Source organism: Schistocerca piceifrons, chromosome 5, assembly GCF_021461385.2.
Source record: "Schistocerca piceifrons isolate TAMUIC-IGC-003096 chromosome 5, iqSchPice1.1, whole genome shotgun sequence".
Lineage (NCBI taxonomy): Eukaryota > Metazoa > Arthropoda > Insecta > Orthoptera > Acrididae > Schistocerca > Schistocerca piceifrons.
This window is the reverse complement of record NC_060142.1, coordinates 371,281,667-371,298,390: the sequence shown is the minus strand read 5'-3', so window position 1 is coordinate 371,298,390 and position 16,724 is coordinate 371,281,667.

Here is a 16,724-nt window from a genome sequence, read left to right as displayed (position 1 = left end):
AGTCTCCCCGGCAACGAGGAAAAGTGTGAGGGTACTTAGCATCCCTTCGACGACGAGGTCGTTGGAGATGAAATCCGAACTGAGATTGCGCGAACACGAAGAAGTAATTGAAAGGGCCCAATTCTCCGTATACCTTCATAGACGTTGGTAAATCACAGGAATACCTAAATGTGAATGATCAGACAGGTATTTGAACCTCACTTTATACTACCACCGAGCGATTTACGCAAAATAAAAGAACGATAAAGCAATCCTCCAACTTCAATGTCAATAATATTTCGTAAATGTGTTTCTGCAACTGCCATTTCCTTGCTGCTACAACCAATGCAGCAGTAATTTAAGAGCTGAGGGCTACAAGACCGTGTATCAATTGGTTCAACGCTTCATCATCAAAATAATTTTCATAGCTTTTATACACTTACTAAAGTATCAGAATTTGGTTCTTGTGGAGGTCCACAACCTCATTACGTTTAAAAAAAGAAAGAACCATGGTCCCAACTCTAAGCAACATATTTATTGTCTGTGCTATTAACTACTTCCGACTGTCGATCTTTTTCAAACACTTATTACAAGCCTATAGCTTCAAATCTCATTTGACTCAATATCCAGCACGTCTGCAAACTCACACATCGCTTTCCTGTTCGTGTGTAGCACAAATATAACCCAAGAGTACACTAATAGATCACATTTTTGCTACACAAGCACTGGAAAGCGATGTTTGACTTTACGTATATATTGGCTTTCTAGTCGCAAGTTATGTGCAGACTGGGGCTTGTGAGAAGTTTCCGAAAAATACTATAAGTAGAAGAAATGAAAAAAATTATAAAATGTGTAGGAGTACGTAAGGGACCAAACTGCTGAGGTCATCAGTCCCTAGCCTTACACGCTACTTAAACTAACTTACGCTAAGAACGACACACGCACTCATGTCCGAGGATGGGCTGAAACCTCCGGCGGGAGTAGCCGCACATACCGTGACACGACGCCTCAACCCGTGCGGCCATTCCGCGCGACCATTCCGCGAGGCAAATCGAAAGTACCTAATAGTATATAAACAAATCAATTACAGTTGGTTGGACCATGTTGTAGTTCTTGAAATACTTGTCCTTAGTATACAAAATTTGAGGCAATAAATTTGCATGTTTCCAGCGCTTTTTTTTTTTTTTTTGTACTGGGTCGCACTCATTTTATCAGCGTACATACATGTTTGTTTTGTCTATGTAGCTACATAAGTCACTATTTACTCTGCAGCAGGTGGATTTCTGGTACTGTCGTGGATTGTATGCAATGAAAGTTATTATGGCTGCCACAAAACTACCACCTTTATGTAAGCCAATAGCACACTGCAGAACAATACTGAAAGCAATTACTTCCATAAAACATCTAGTAGTATGTGTATGTACCAATTTAATGTGAAAAAACCACATAAAACAAATAGGAGGATAGGCTAATGCAGATTAAAGCTCATTGGAAGAGTCCTTTGAAAATGAAGACAGTCAGCACAGAAGGAAGCTTACCAACCACTCGTTTGACCAACACTTCAATATTGCTCGTCAGTCTGGGATCGACGGATGAAACAGAGAAGACCGAAAGCAGCAGTACATTTCGTTACAGATTCATTTGGTAGGCTCGAAAGCGTTACAGTGACGATAAGCAAATCCAGTGGCAGACGCTGCAAGAGATGGATTCTGCACTACGGTGTGATTTACTATTAAAGCTGCTAGAGCTTACGGTCCGACAATGGTCGACAAATACAATACATTCCTTCCTCCTACGCGAAAAAACTGCGAAGGTAACAGAGATTCCAACCCACACGGAGGCTTATCGGCAATCATTCTTCCCGACAACCATTCAAAATGGTTCAAATGGCTCTGAGCACTATGGGACTCAACTGCTGAGGTCATTAGTCCCCTAGAACTTAGAACTAGTTAAACCTAACTAACCTAAGGACATCACACACATCCATGCCCGAGGCAGGATTCGAACCTGCGATCGTAGCGGTCTTGCGGTTCCAGACTGCAGCGCCTTTAACCGCACGGCCACTTCGGCCGGCTGACAACCATTCACGACTCGAACTGGAAAGGGTGGTAGTCACAACGGTGCCCAATGTATTCTCCGCCACACATCTATGGAATATAGATGTAGAACACTGATTTAAATTTCTTTCACACGGGCAGCTGGATTGAGTCCATTACTGGTGGATCTGTGTCGTGGTCAACGGATCCGTCAATAGTGATCCCCCACTGGACAATTGTATGTCATTTGCAGTCACCGAGTAAGGTCCTGAAAGGATTACTGGGGATTCTTAAACTCATGCTTAGCGAAGTCATTGTGACCAATTTAGTAGTAACAATACTGTTAAGCTATTAACTACAGTATAGCGCTTTTTGTACAGTTTACGTTTATAATGTTATTCGATATTCGATGACCTGGCACTACTGTTACCTGGGAGTATACTGATCTTCAAATACTATGTGATATACCTTTTTTTGAGAACATGTTCGTCTAGGATTCTTTCTTTCCAGTTGGTGAAGCATAGACGCTACCCAAGGTTATAAAACTGGCCATGATTGTTAGACAGCTATAAATGGAATGAATACATACCAGCGCACTGTATATAGTATTTATGGACAGAAATGAAAGCAGATTAAAAACTTACATACTGCTAGCTCCATATTATGAATCTCGATAGTGGCAATTGAAGTTTCGTAAGTTTCAGATGTCCTATGCTATAATTCAAATCTAACTCCATGCAGTTAACGCTGTAAAGTCTTACACTTTCTAATCGCTTCACACGATTCGATACATACAGATTTCGCTTTTTGTTGTCTTTGTGCGGGTTGCATCTCTGCTGCAAAGTATTTGAATTGACATTAAAGTTTAGTGCTCCACACTTCTGTGAAAGTAAGTGGTTTTCGCTGTTCTCCACACTCAGTTTCAACTGAATATGAAAGCAAATAAAGCAAAGGATGAGCAACAGATACAATATGTAGATGAGGGAAAGATGTATTTGAGAATAGGCCAGATGTTTTGTAATTGTACGATCACCCACATTTTGGTAAATGTGTACGCTGTGTTTCCGTAACGTAAAATTGTGGGAGAAAATGTGTTAGCGACAGACGTGTTCGATAAAATACTCCTGGGAATGTTGTCATTATGTGTAATAAAACCCGAAGTATCATGCATTCTTGAAGGCGTCTTCCAGGAGACAGTCTAATGCCATATGCTTGAAGCAATATTCGAACGTGTCTTTCTTCTTTTCCTATATCACAAAGTATTTACACAGATGGAAACTCGTATTATAGTTTTGACAGTAAAATTAAACTTTCGTATTAATCATTCGTCTTATGAAATTGTGAATCAGCATCTCTGAAATGTGCCGTGCTATAAATAATCTGATAGGTGTTAATAGAACAATTTTTATGGGTAATGCTGTTCATGTTGATTCCCTGTTAATCTTCAGAAATCATTGCAAAAACGATACTATCAAACCTTGTAAACGTTCTGAGAGAGAGAGAGAGAGACAGAGAGAAATAGCTGCTTTGTAAGAGATAAATGTAAAAAATGTTATCTTTGCGTGTGTTGTTAACTCTCATCACGTCTAGAGAATAAAGAAATTGCACCACTGCGATTTTTTCAGTAATTCTTTCCAGTTTATGAATGTTTACTGTACTTTTCACTAAAAATGCCACACTTCCTTATTTATATGTATATATATTCTTAACGAATTCGTTGTGATCGATTAAAGTGCAAAAAATTTCATCAAATTGTTTTAGGAAAAATCTCTCCTATTCATTTCGGTACGTCCCATACACTTGTAGTTCAAATCAGAATATCGTTCTTTTTTGTGAACGAAATCTTATAAATACAAATTTTATAAATGTATAGTTCCGTTGTTACGAAAACTTTATAAGACAGAAAGAAGGTATGGTTAACGATGAGGCTGAAAATTTCGTCTTCTTACAGTTTACACAGAACCTGTTTTAGATGATGTTGAAGTAATGACTTGAATCTCATGGAATATGAGATAAGTTTCCCACCTGGAACCACGCAGCACAATCTTTTTCGATGTTCATGTTGCATAACTTTCCTTTTCGTGGGGCATAGCTTTCACGTAAACTGAAAACTCTGCAGAAGTCTTCATTTAGCCTTGTGTTGGGGTCTCCGTCGCCGGGATCTGTCAAGGCAGTCCACGCACAACACGTGTCTAGGTCAGTTGCTCTCGCCACGTGCCGAGGCCAAACTCCAGACTGAAATTTGCCACATCACGCCTCTCTTCTTCCGCGTGTGAGACTAATACCACTGTTGACGATATTAATATCAGTCCTTGCCAGATTCTGGAAAGAGCATTTTCGCATAGTTTTATTATGGTGATAAAGAGTCACGTCTCACGGCAGGGATCATTTCAGCGTGTCAGGTAAGTGAACGTCGTTAGATATTACACTGGATGTCTAGAAGGGCAAGACTGGCGATAGCACCGCATTTTAACACGACCAATTGGTCACGAGTGCTGGAGACACGAGACATTATCTCCGAACCCTGAAAACATTGAGCATTTCTCCTATCACCGTGCGAGGGACATAGCGCGAAGACTTCGATGGGGTGCGGGAAGCGATTGGAAGTCTTAACTGTCACCGAGTTCTTGTTTCTTGTGGTATCACGCGTCTTCTTGGATTGGCAAATGGAGAGAACGTCGGGGATGATCCACTTACTGTGTCAGAAACGGGTCTAGAGAACTCGGGGCTTGTCAGATAGCGGCCAAAGAGTACCACCCAGTTCCTCTGCTCAGTGTATGCTCCAGCGAGCTTCGTCTTGGGGTCTGGGTAGCGACGACGGAATTAATGTCAGGGTGTGCTACGTGGCGAAAGGGTGGATATCAATGATGGGGACACAGTAACCAGCTGCCTGCGTTTCGAGAACTTAAGCATCTCAGTGATGTAAGGCTTCCTCGAGTACATTCGATAGGACTGTCGATATCCACATCCCTTTGCTGAAGTATAGTCCATGAAAACAAAAGACATACATTGTAACACTTTTAGCGGCTTCGATGGACTTCCAGGAAGTACTAATTGCCAACCGATTGTCGAAGCTCTGGAGTTAAGTCCTCTTTATCCGCCCTGAAACAAATGAAAATCGATGAAGTCTAAGAGAGTACTTCTTCGATGCTGTAAGTTTCTTATTATTAAGCGAGAAGAGCGCAGTTTTGAAAAGATAGGAATAGAATGCAGCCCAAAACTTAAGGGGCATATCAGTGGCACTGTGATTGAGACTACCGCTGCTCAACCATTTCAGAAGGCTAGAAATTTATGTAGAATTAAGAACTCTGTCACTTCTTACTGTCAACATCGGCACCGATTCAAATTACTTAATGATGTTCTGTCGTGCCGCTATGTCATGGCCATAGATATAAAAGACCTGCTGGAAATGAGGTCAGAGATAAGTATTCCAAAAATAAAACCTCCCTGGATCAAGCAAATTGTGTACTAGAGAGAACTGCATCTAACACCTTTAAAGATTATATGTTTAAAAGTCGGTATGCATTTAGGCATACGTCTGTATTTAGCATTTCACTGACCTACATTGTCAGAAGTTGAAAGGGATTCATATAAATATATACAATTTGCTCTTTTTGCGCTAGTGTCACTTTACCTGACGTTTCAAACGTATGGTCGTACTAACCTAAGATTTTATCTATGAACTGAAGAAAGAAAGGAAGGCGCAAAGTTGTCGAAGTGGCGAAATAAAACACTCCCCCCCCCCCCCCCCCCCCCAGCGGGAAGTAGAACAATTACTACACCTCCAGCCTCAACGACGTCACCGCCAGGGCAGGAATATTACCCGCACAGCAAAGTACAGGACTCCTGCTTTAGCTCTTGCACTCCACTTCAAATGAGTAGATACTTCTCATATTCCTTCTGCCTATTGCCTTTCTTTTCTGTCTCTTGGATTCTACACTTAGAGATTGATCAACAAGAGATACAGACATTTATATCAAGTGTGAGAATACATCTGTCAACGAATATCTTTTCTAAAACAGAAACTTGGTCACCACAATTGTAAATTTTATATCTTTACAGTCCAGAGGACTGTAAACCTAGAACAGAAAGAGAAGTCTTCTACGAGTAACTACAAGAAGCTATAAATAATATACCTTCAAACGAAGTTTGAGTAGTGCTCGTATTTCCACTATCGTCAATCCTGGAATTAAACAACCATTTAACGATGACTTTGGGAATGATAACGGTGAAATTATGGTCAGCGTAGGCCGAATAAGTGTTACCTCCTACGACCATTGGGAACAATATTAACACAACTTTTCAGAACATGAGATGTCAGAAATCCAAAATAGATTACATATTTACAAACAGGAACACTCATCCCACTCGGTGCTAGATGTTAGTACTCTAAACTCTGCTAACACAGGGAATGTTTGCAACTTACTCACGTGAAAAATCTAATTGCGTGTAGAATGGTGCCAGAAATCTAAAGAATGTATTCTCGAAGAAATAATGAGTAATGTAGAGACACTGTAAGTCAAGAACTGGAAAATTCAGGAGCTGAAAGCAACCAATAAAATCGCTGATGGTGATGCAAAGCAAGTATCGAAAACTGCGCAGGGTCGACGTTTTACAATGTCCTTTACATCTTACCTGAACAAAAGCTACCTGAGAACATTGCCTGTACACAGACAGAGGCGAGTGACGTTAGCGTATGTATCTGCACCGAAAAATGTACCTGTAAAGTCAAGAATGTCATATTACTCATACTTGCGCCATCACTGACGATACGTAAAAGAGACGTTAAAGGGACTTTTTTCTGTGCCATCAAAGGAAAGAAATGAGTACTATCACCTTCATTTACATGGACAAAAAGAGAAATCTCAAGAAAGAGCAGAGCATAAGCTGAACAAATAGTACTAAAACCTTGAGAATAAATGAGCATCGAAAGGTGTAGCAGGTGCCGCGTGTCGAACTCCACTATAAGTAGTGGCACGACTTGACAGTTTGGTCAAGCAGCACCCGAAGAGCACGACTAGTTGGGTCGTCGAAATACTGAGTACAAAAATGAACTCACCAATGTTCAAGTCATCCTACAACACACAATTATACCAATGGTGCCAACGAAATTGGGAAGTGAAAATTGATTTATGGAAAACGTAGAGAGGGATTCCGTGATGATGTTACAAACTTACGCGGATGATAGGGAATAGGGAATGTATCAATGTGAGGAAAGGGACTATATCCCCGAAACGACTGAGATGAAACTTACAAGTGAAAATGTTCTAGTCTATCCGGTATTGTTCCTGAGGAGATAACATAGAACAAAACAAGAAAAAAGTCTAGTAAATACTGTTTCGAAAATGCATACCCTACGAACTATTGGCACTTGTTGAGAACAAGGGGTTTGATTCGCAGCATCGAAGATGAACAAGCGCTTATAGCGTATACATATGCAATATAGAGCCCATGTTTACTAGATTTTTTTCTTTGCTTGGTTCATACTACCAACTCTGAAAGCGGTCTACACCACCGGCCTTAGCAACAACAGTACCGTTAAATGAATTTCACTGTCAGAGGTATCATTTCAAATCAGTACCCAGCTCATACAGTTATAGTCGGTGGTGACTTCAATCTAACCTCGATATGCTAGAAAAATTATACGTTTAAAGCCGGCGGCAGGCATAAAACATCATCCGAAACTGTACTGAATGCTTTCTCAGAAAATTATGTTGAACAAATAGTTCATGAGCCCACTCGAAGCGTAAATGGTTGCGAAAGCATAGTCTACTTGATCTTTTAGCAACAGATAATCCTGGACAAATAGTGAGTGTTGTGACAAATACAGGGATTAGCGACCACAAGGCAGTTGCTGCTAGGCTGAATACCGTAACACCTACAACCATCAAAAAGAAACGCAAAGTATATCTATTTAAAAAAAGCTGATAAAAATGCTCTTAACGCATTATTAAGAGACAGTCTTCACTCCTTCCGATCTGGTCATGTAAGTGTAGAAATGTTGTGGAATGTTTTCAAAGAGATAGTATCAACAGCAATTGAGAGATATATACCACATAAATTAATAAGTGATGGTACTGATCCCCCCATGGTACACAAAACGGGTCAGATCGTTGTTGCAGAAGCAACGAAACAAGCATGCCAAATTTAAAAGAACGCAAAATTCCCCAAGATTGACAAAGGTTTACAGAAGTTCGAAATATGGCGCGTACTTCAATGCGAGAAGCTTTTAATAATTTCCACAACGAAAGTCTGTCTCGAAATCTGGCAGAAAACCCAAAGAGATTCTGGTCGTACATAAAGCACACCAGTGACAAGACACAATCAATACCTTCACTGCGCGATAACATCGGTGAAGTCACTGATGACAGTGCCACTAAAGTACAGTTATTAATCACGGTTTTCCGAAACTCCTTCACCAAAGAAGACGAAGTAAATATTCCTGAATTCCAATCAAGAACAACTGCCAAGATGAGAAACGTAGATGTAGATATCCTCGGTGTAACAAAGCTGCTTAAATCACTTAATAAAGGCAAGGCCTCCGGTCTAGATTGTATACCAGTCAGGTTCCTCTCGGAGTATGCTGATAAAATAGCTCCATATTTAGCAATTATATACAACCACTCGCTCCTCACGGAAGGATACGTACCTAAAGACCGGAAGATTGCTCAAGTCACACCAATACCCAAAAAGGGAAGTAGGTATAATCCGGTGAATTACAGTCCTATATCACTAACGACGATTTTCAGTACGGTTTTAGAACATGTACTGTATTCGAACATTATCAAGTACCTCGAAGAAAACGATTTACTGACACATAGTCAGCACGTTCTTGTGAAACACAACTAGTTCTTTATACTCGTGAAGTAATAAGTGCTATCGACAGGGGATGTCAAATTGATTCCATACTTTTAGATATCCAGAAGGCTTTCGACACCGTTCCTCACAAGCGTCTTCTAACCAAACTGCGTGCCTACGGAGTATCGCCTCAGTTGTGCGACTGGATTAATGATTTCCTGGCAGAAAGGTCACAGTTCGTACTAATAGACGGAAACATAAGCAATATCCGGCGTTCTCCAAGGAAGTGTTATAGGCCATCTGTTATTCCTGATCTATATTACCGACATAGGAGACAATCTGAGTAACCGTCTTAGATTGTTTGCAGATGATGCTCTCATTTACCGTCGTGTAAAGTCACCAGATGATCAAAGCGACTTGCAAAATGATTTAAATAAGATATCTGTATGGTGCGAAAAGTGGCAATTGACCCTGAATAAAGAAAAGTGTGAAGTTATTCACATGAGTACTAAAAGAAAGCAGCTAAATTTTGATTACGCGATAAGTCACACAAATCTGAGGGCTGTAAATTCAACTAAATACTTACGGATTACAATTAGAAATAACCTAAATTGGAACGATCACATTGATAATATTGTGAGTAGAGAAAACCACAGACTGCGATTCATTGGCAGAACAGTTAGAACGTGCAACAAAGGGACTGCTTACACTACGCTTGTCCGCCCTATTCTGGAGTACTGCTGTGCGAAATGGGATCAGCATCAGGTGGCACTGACGGATGACATCGAAAAAGTACAAAGAAGGGCAGCTCGTTTTGTATTATCGCGAAATAGGGGAGATAGTGTCACAGACATGATACGTGAATTGCAGTGGCAATCATTAAAACAAAGGCGTTTTTCGTTACGACGGGATCTCATGAAATTTCTACCACCAGTTTTCTCCTCCGACTGCGAAAACATTCTGTTGGCACGCACCTACATAGGGAGAAATGATCATCACGATAAAATAAAAGAAATCAGGGCTTGCACGGAGTAATTTAAGTACTCGGTTTTCCCGCGTGCCGTTCGAGAGTAGAACGGTAGAGAGACAGCATGAAGGTGGTTCATTGAACCCTCTGCCAGGCACTTTAATGTGAATAGCAGACTAATCACATAGATGTATATGTAGAATAACTTTCGCTTATAGCTTTCGACTCTGTAGTTTCCCGACTAGGATCCCGTACCTTAAAACGTTACGTTTACCTTAAATCGATACGTTTACCCTTCTCTACCATCGCTAAAAGTTTGTATCATAATTCCGGAATCACCCTGTATATTTATGTGCAATTGATCTAGAGGGAGCTTCCATATCATAGACAGAGCTCCTGTCGTCACACAGAACATAATACTTTGGCGTGTGTAGTGACTATAACGATTCCTTCGCTTGTACTGACCGCCAACGTGACAGCCAGACACATGATCGGAAAGTCGTGCTGTTACCAGCGTGTCCTATCACTGCCCAGTTGCCACTGGCCAGTACATGGACCACTCCCTCTCTGAGATCGTGCCACTAGGCTTTTCATACTGCCACTTTTTCAAAGGCGTGCCGATTGTCGGTTTGAAAAACAATGTCGTGTCTGAGTCAACGGCCGTGGGAAGAACTGGGTAAAACGAACGAAATACTTTGCTACAAAATTCTTCTGTAAGACATTTTCAGTGTATTTACCACAACAAGTTATAGCAGCATATCTGGATTTTGCTTTATTATCGATGTCTCTCGACTCATAAGATTCACCAATGCCACAAGCCTGACTTAGTTATTCTCATAATTGCCAATTTTTATTCAAGCTTACTCATTTTCTTGTTATATCTGAATACTATTTAGTCTCAGCATTTATCCTCTTGGTGAGAGTATTAACACCGTGTTCCACGTTGCGCCATTTACAACTTTACCTATAAACGGCACGCTAGTCTAAGTATCCTTTTCTTTATATTAATCTTAGTTACACTCGTGAGAGAACAGTCAGAGATGATTTACAAGCTTTTGTACTTCTGACGCTGCTGAGAATATAAGCATAAAATAAAAATATAAGTAAAGCCATCATCACTGAAGGCGACAGGCGGAATTTAGCAGTATGCCTGAAGATTGCTGAAAGTTTTCTTCGAAGAGAATTGCGTTGTATTGTTTAAACCAGCTCTCAAACGAGATACTATGGTCTCCTAACATAAGCAGCAAAACAAAAATATAAAATAAAGCTATCATTACTGATGGTGACAAGCGGAATTTAGCACTATGCGCGAAGAATGCGGAAAGTATTTTTTCGAGGAGAATTGCAGTCTATTGCTTTTGATCGTCTCAGGAACGAGATACTGTCGTCTACTAACACACTGACTCATTTTACACGTCTTCGGCATGCGACGGCAGTCCTTCACATTTCTTATGAACATTGCAGGAACAGGCAACGTGCAGTCTGTTGCTAAGGCAGCAGGCAGCGAAACATGTTTCACAACTCACACAGAGAAATAAACGTCTCGTGTCAGTGCACCCACTCTTTTCCAGAAGACTCGTTCCTCTTCGGGTCTTTGGTCGTCATCAAGGACAACTCTCCGCAAGGCTGTTGCGTTTTCTCCTGAATCTCGACGCTTCCGCGGTAATTCCTGACCCACATCGCAAATGGCTTCACGTTGACTATATGTTGTTCACCGGAAGGGATATTATATCTACAGCCCACAATAACGATCTGGCCTTAGAAACTGCTCTTGTCTGCACACCATAGTGAGAGAGTTGGTCGGCCAGTCGAACCTTCCTCGTCCAGAACGCGAGGCGAGGCCGTTAGGAACTCCGTCGCTTTTCCGTAAGTCGAATAACCTATAAACATATCCGGCACATTTTCTTACATAATTTATTAGCAAAATTTTGATTTTATTCTTCCAAGCATAGAGTCATACGTTGGAGCACTGATTGATTCTAGAAACGGAACACTTTTTGAAAAGTAATAGTTAATAACACAAAAGGAGTACGAATTACTACTCAAAAAGCTGAAGGAGATTAAAGGGGCCAATGAGACATGTGATACTTCTCTGAAAGCCTCCCGAAAAGATACGATCATATTATGCCGACTATGTATTCAGCCCCACCAGATTTACCCAACAGTTCGTTTAGCTCAAGTGGATTCGGCCCAAATAGCAGGAAACTGGACACATTGGACAGCCTGGAATGTTGCCAGATTTTCAAACATATCACCTTATGATATCACGCAAGATAGTTTAAAGTGGGGGAAACTTTTGAAAATCCATGATGGACACTTGTGCTAAGTTTAAAATGGCGGTAAATGAAAAAAAATTTCCCTGGCATCGTAGTATATAACGTAAGAGTCCAGTTTAAAATGGGGCACCTTCCGAAAGTTTAAAATGGTTTGACCTACTACGTTTAATATATATGGTGTCTGTTTTGTCGAGCATGTGCAACACAACACACACAGATGCAGACACAGCAGCCGTAAATATCAGTTTTCGGAAGATAGAACGACGCCAGCCACATCTGGGCATCAAAATAATTCTGCTGTGAGGACACCCGCCCGGCTGCTCTTCAGAAATGGAGACTTTCCGACGTTCTGACAGAACGAGTGGTAATCACATAAAGTTAGACGATGATAATCTGGAATTGAGTTTCATAGTGAGGGACACAAACAGCAGAGTAAGAGAACATTAGAAGTTTCATTTCTGACAGGAACTATCTTAGACAATTTTGTATCCAAATCAGTCAATCTTGGCCAAATCGGTTAATTTCATGTGGGAATTAGCAATTTTGTGCTGAAATCAATGGGTTTTGCACCGAAATCATTGAATGCTGAATGGAATCTACTAGTGCAAAAGATTTTTATACGCCTTTTCACAGTAGTCTCATCTTCACAAGTATTTGTATGTGTACGTGATTGCTGATGACATGCTATTAACATACTGGGTAAAAATGGTAAGAAGACTGGGCTTTAACGTCCTGTTGACATTGAAGTCATTGGAGAAGGAGTACAAGTTGGAGTTCCTTTTTGTAAAGCTTGGGGCCGTGCACCACCAAAGGTATCATCCTGAAATTTACCTGAGTGATGTAGGGATTGAGTAACGAAGGTAGAAGTGACGTAAATGTATGCATTAGATTGTCGCAGTTGTGAACTATTAACATATACAGCATACAATCAGCGGATTTCACCACACATTTGTGAAATTTTGTTTCTATCTCCGACGGTATTGCATTGCTTTGCGTAGAGAACTCGTGAAACTACCTGTTGTCAATACATACATGAAACGATGAGTACAAAAGCTGGTCTCTCGCCTTTTGACAGTTTCATCCAAGAGATGTCCACTGTCGATCTCTCCTCTCGAGCGTAATTTCAGATTACTTGCTAGGTTCGGTCCTAATCCTGCAGCTGTCGACGCATCGGCTATCGGTATGGTCGTGTTAACCTACAAGAGGTATATAGCGATATTGCATCAATTTTATGTCAGGATACATGTCTCAATGTGTGTTCCCACCTCTTGCTGTCACAGAATACGTAATGCACCCAGGAACACTCTAGAAACAGATCGTCTTGGTAGTCCAGGTGTTACGGCGTGGGAAGGCACGTGTACATGGTGCACTCACTGATCAGCCAGATTGTGTCAGTCTATTACTTCCTCGTCTTCCTCTTTCAGGGGTGTATTCGGCCTAGGTTTAATTTCTAGTGACGACAATATGCGACTTCATTGAAATGTGGAAGTGGAGATCTCTTGAAACGGGAGGCCTTTCTGCGACTGGACTGGCCTGCCCGTAGCTCCGACATTAGCCCCACGGAGCTAGTGTGAGATTCGATAGGAAGAGGTTTTGCAGCACGTTAAAATGCACATCGACCGTCCACTAACTGTCAACCGCAGTGGCGAAGGAATGGAATGTCCAACCAGAAGAAATCGTTACCAATCTTATGGCCAGCAAGGAAACGCATTACAGAGAATGATCCCACAATCTTTGTAAGTAGGCTGTTTAGGTTTTCTTATTGTTTAACAACAATCAAGAATATCCGTCACCCAATCACTTGTGATTCAGTTTCGCATTGTATCCTGGCAGTTGTACAAACTCAAAATGGTCTTCTGCAGTTTCGCTTCGTTTCGGATGCAGATAACGAATTACCGAACGGTGTTCCACCACTATGCCTTGACTATTGTAGCTGTGAACTGCGGCACTGACTCGCAGTGATTCTGATGTGCACCAAAAATCCAGTCATATACTTACAAACAAACAGATATATGTTTCTTGAAGTTTTCCCAGCAGTTCGAAAATATCATCCTTTTTGGGCGCGTATAATTCATATTGTTGATTGATGCTCCGATAGTTCGGCTGACAAACTTTCAGACTTTCTAGAGGTCAATCACTTGCAAGTTTTTAAATCACTTTGTGGAATAAACGAGCATGCATCAGAGATAGTAGTACTGCAACAAAAGAGTCAGTCATGCATTTAACTTGAAGCGTCTATGAGTAAAACAAAACAAGCACAGGGTCAGCTAATCCACAGTCCTTACGAAGTGTACTTTTTATAATTACGAATGACGTAGAATATTTCCTTTGAGAACGCAGACTTCAAACGAGGGGCTTATAAAATTTGTCGAGATAAAAACTTACGTTTTGGTTCAGCAGGCTGTCTGCTAATTCTATTTCTACAGCTTCCTTGGCCACTGAATACTAGGAGGCCGAAGCTGTGTTTTACGTTTCTGTGTAATGGCCAACGGAAATGCAATGTTCGGCCAATTGCTGATTTATTAGGCTGTAAAATGTAGGCTTTTCGCTGGTGACCAATACGACGTTGTTTTACAGTACGTCTTGTTTGTTCTATGATGAGCTAATTTACTTGACGAGGTTATCCGAGAGAACGTCATGTTTGTCCTATGAAGAGCTAATTTATTTGAGGAGGGTATCCAAGAGAAAGAACTCTACTCTGCAGATTTAAACCCGACAGTGGTCTGGAGATGTGTCGATAACAGTCATAAGTTGGACTTGTGGAGAAGACAGATTTATCGAGTTTCTTGGGTACCTAAACTCCTTTCACTAAAATTCATATTCACAATGGAACGTGAAATTAACACCTGTCTACCGTTTCCAGATATTTTAGTTTGACGTAAGGAAGATGGTTTCTTGTGATGTGGCGTTTACCATAAGCCCACTCAAACAGATGGTTACTTGCAAGAGTCTAGTTGCCACCATCCTTCACAAACTACCTGAGTGTACTTAAAATTTCAGTATACAGTGTTCGTGTAGTATCCGATGCTGAATGCCTAGAAAGTAAAGTGGTACACTTGTAAGAAATATTCCGTGAGAATGGATACACAAAACGTCTAATTAAGAGAGCTCTGCAAGCGCATGCTCCAGGTCAATCAAAAGGAGAGCAAGAGGACAGAGACGTAAAGCCTATGGTTCTTCTACCGTATGAGGGAAGTACCCCTTGAATTGGATTAGAATAACGAAGAAGACTAAAGTGGATGTCATCTGCGTTTTACTGGCCAAGACCGCAGCTCTTCTGGGATCTTTGAAGGCTGTTCTGATTTTACAAAGCGTGGGTAAATACAGAATTCCATGACAAGCAATGCACAGTGTAAAAGAACGTTGCATTGAAATCTAGGGCTACACCGGCCTTCTATAGCCTAATATATCAGCGGCAGATGAACACTGCGTTTCCAGTGGACATTTCATGAATTACAGGAAAGTTACGATACTGGCCACAGCTTCATCCAGTGGCAATTCAGTGGTCAAGGAAGCTGTGAAATGCAATAAGCAGACAACCTGATTAACCGTGATGAGGGTTTCCAGGCCGAAAAATTACAGAAATCCATTGATTCATGTCTGCGCTGAAAAAGAGAGTTTTCCGAATTTTCATGCCATCTACAACGTCTGCAATGCAGTTCGTAAGCACTGTCTATTGCTTCATTCTGCGTTTGCTTTGTTTTACACATAGACCCATCAAGTTTAATCTATGACTGACGATCTTATGCACGTTTACTCCACATTGCGTAAAGTGATCTAAAAATTATATCTTTTTGAGATGCTTATTAAAACCTTATGACTACTACTAGTAAGGCTAAATGCACAACTACGAAACTTTTAAGGAAGATTTACTGAGCCAGTAAACAGTATACCGGGAGAGACATGGGGACGACATCAACAAGTAGGTTTCGGGCAAGTAGCTGAAGTTCAACATCTTACGTAGTCTGTGCTATAAGCGTTGTTGGAGGTGATTCTTGGAGGAAGGACATCTTTGATATCTGTTTCCAAATGCCACCCGTTGCTTAGATTTGAGTACTGGAAGTGGCTATTGCTGTTTGAAATGCAAACTTGGCATAACATTCCAGGCCGAATTTTCGGATAGAGCCGAGAGATTGGTCGTTGACTGCATTAAACAGCTTTAAAGGATCTAACATAGAGAGAATGGTAAGACAGAGATTTAGGAACCAGGTTTTAAATTGTAAGACATTTCCAAGGGCAAAAAAAAAAAAAATGGTTCAAATGGCTCTGAGCACTATGGGACTTAACAGCTGAGGTCATCAGTCTCCTAGAACTTAGAACTACTTAAACCTAACTAACCTAAGGACACCACACTCATCCATGCCCGAGGCAGGATCCGAACCTGCGACCGTAGCTTTTAGCGCGGTTCCAGACTGAAGCGTCTAGAACCGCTCGGCCACTTCGGCCGGCTTTCCAGGGGCAGATGTGGACTCTGACCACAATCTATTGGTTATGAACTGTAGATTAAAACTGAAGAAATTGCAAAAAGGTGGGAATTTAAGGAGATGGGACCTGGATAAACTGACTAAACCAGAGGTTTTACAGAGTTTCAGGGAGAGTATAACGAAACAATTGACAGGAATGGGGAAAGAAATACAGTAGAAGAAGAATGGGTAGCTTTGAGGGATG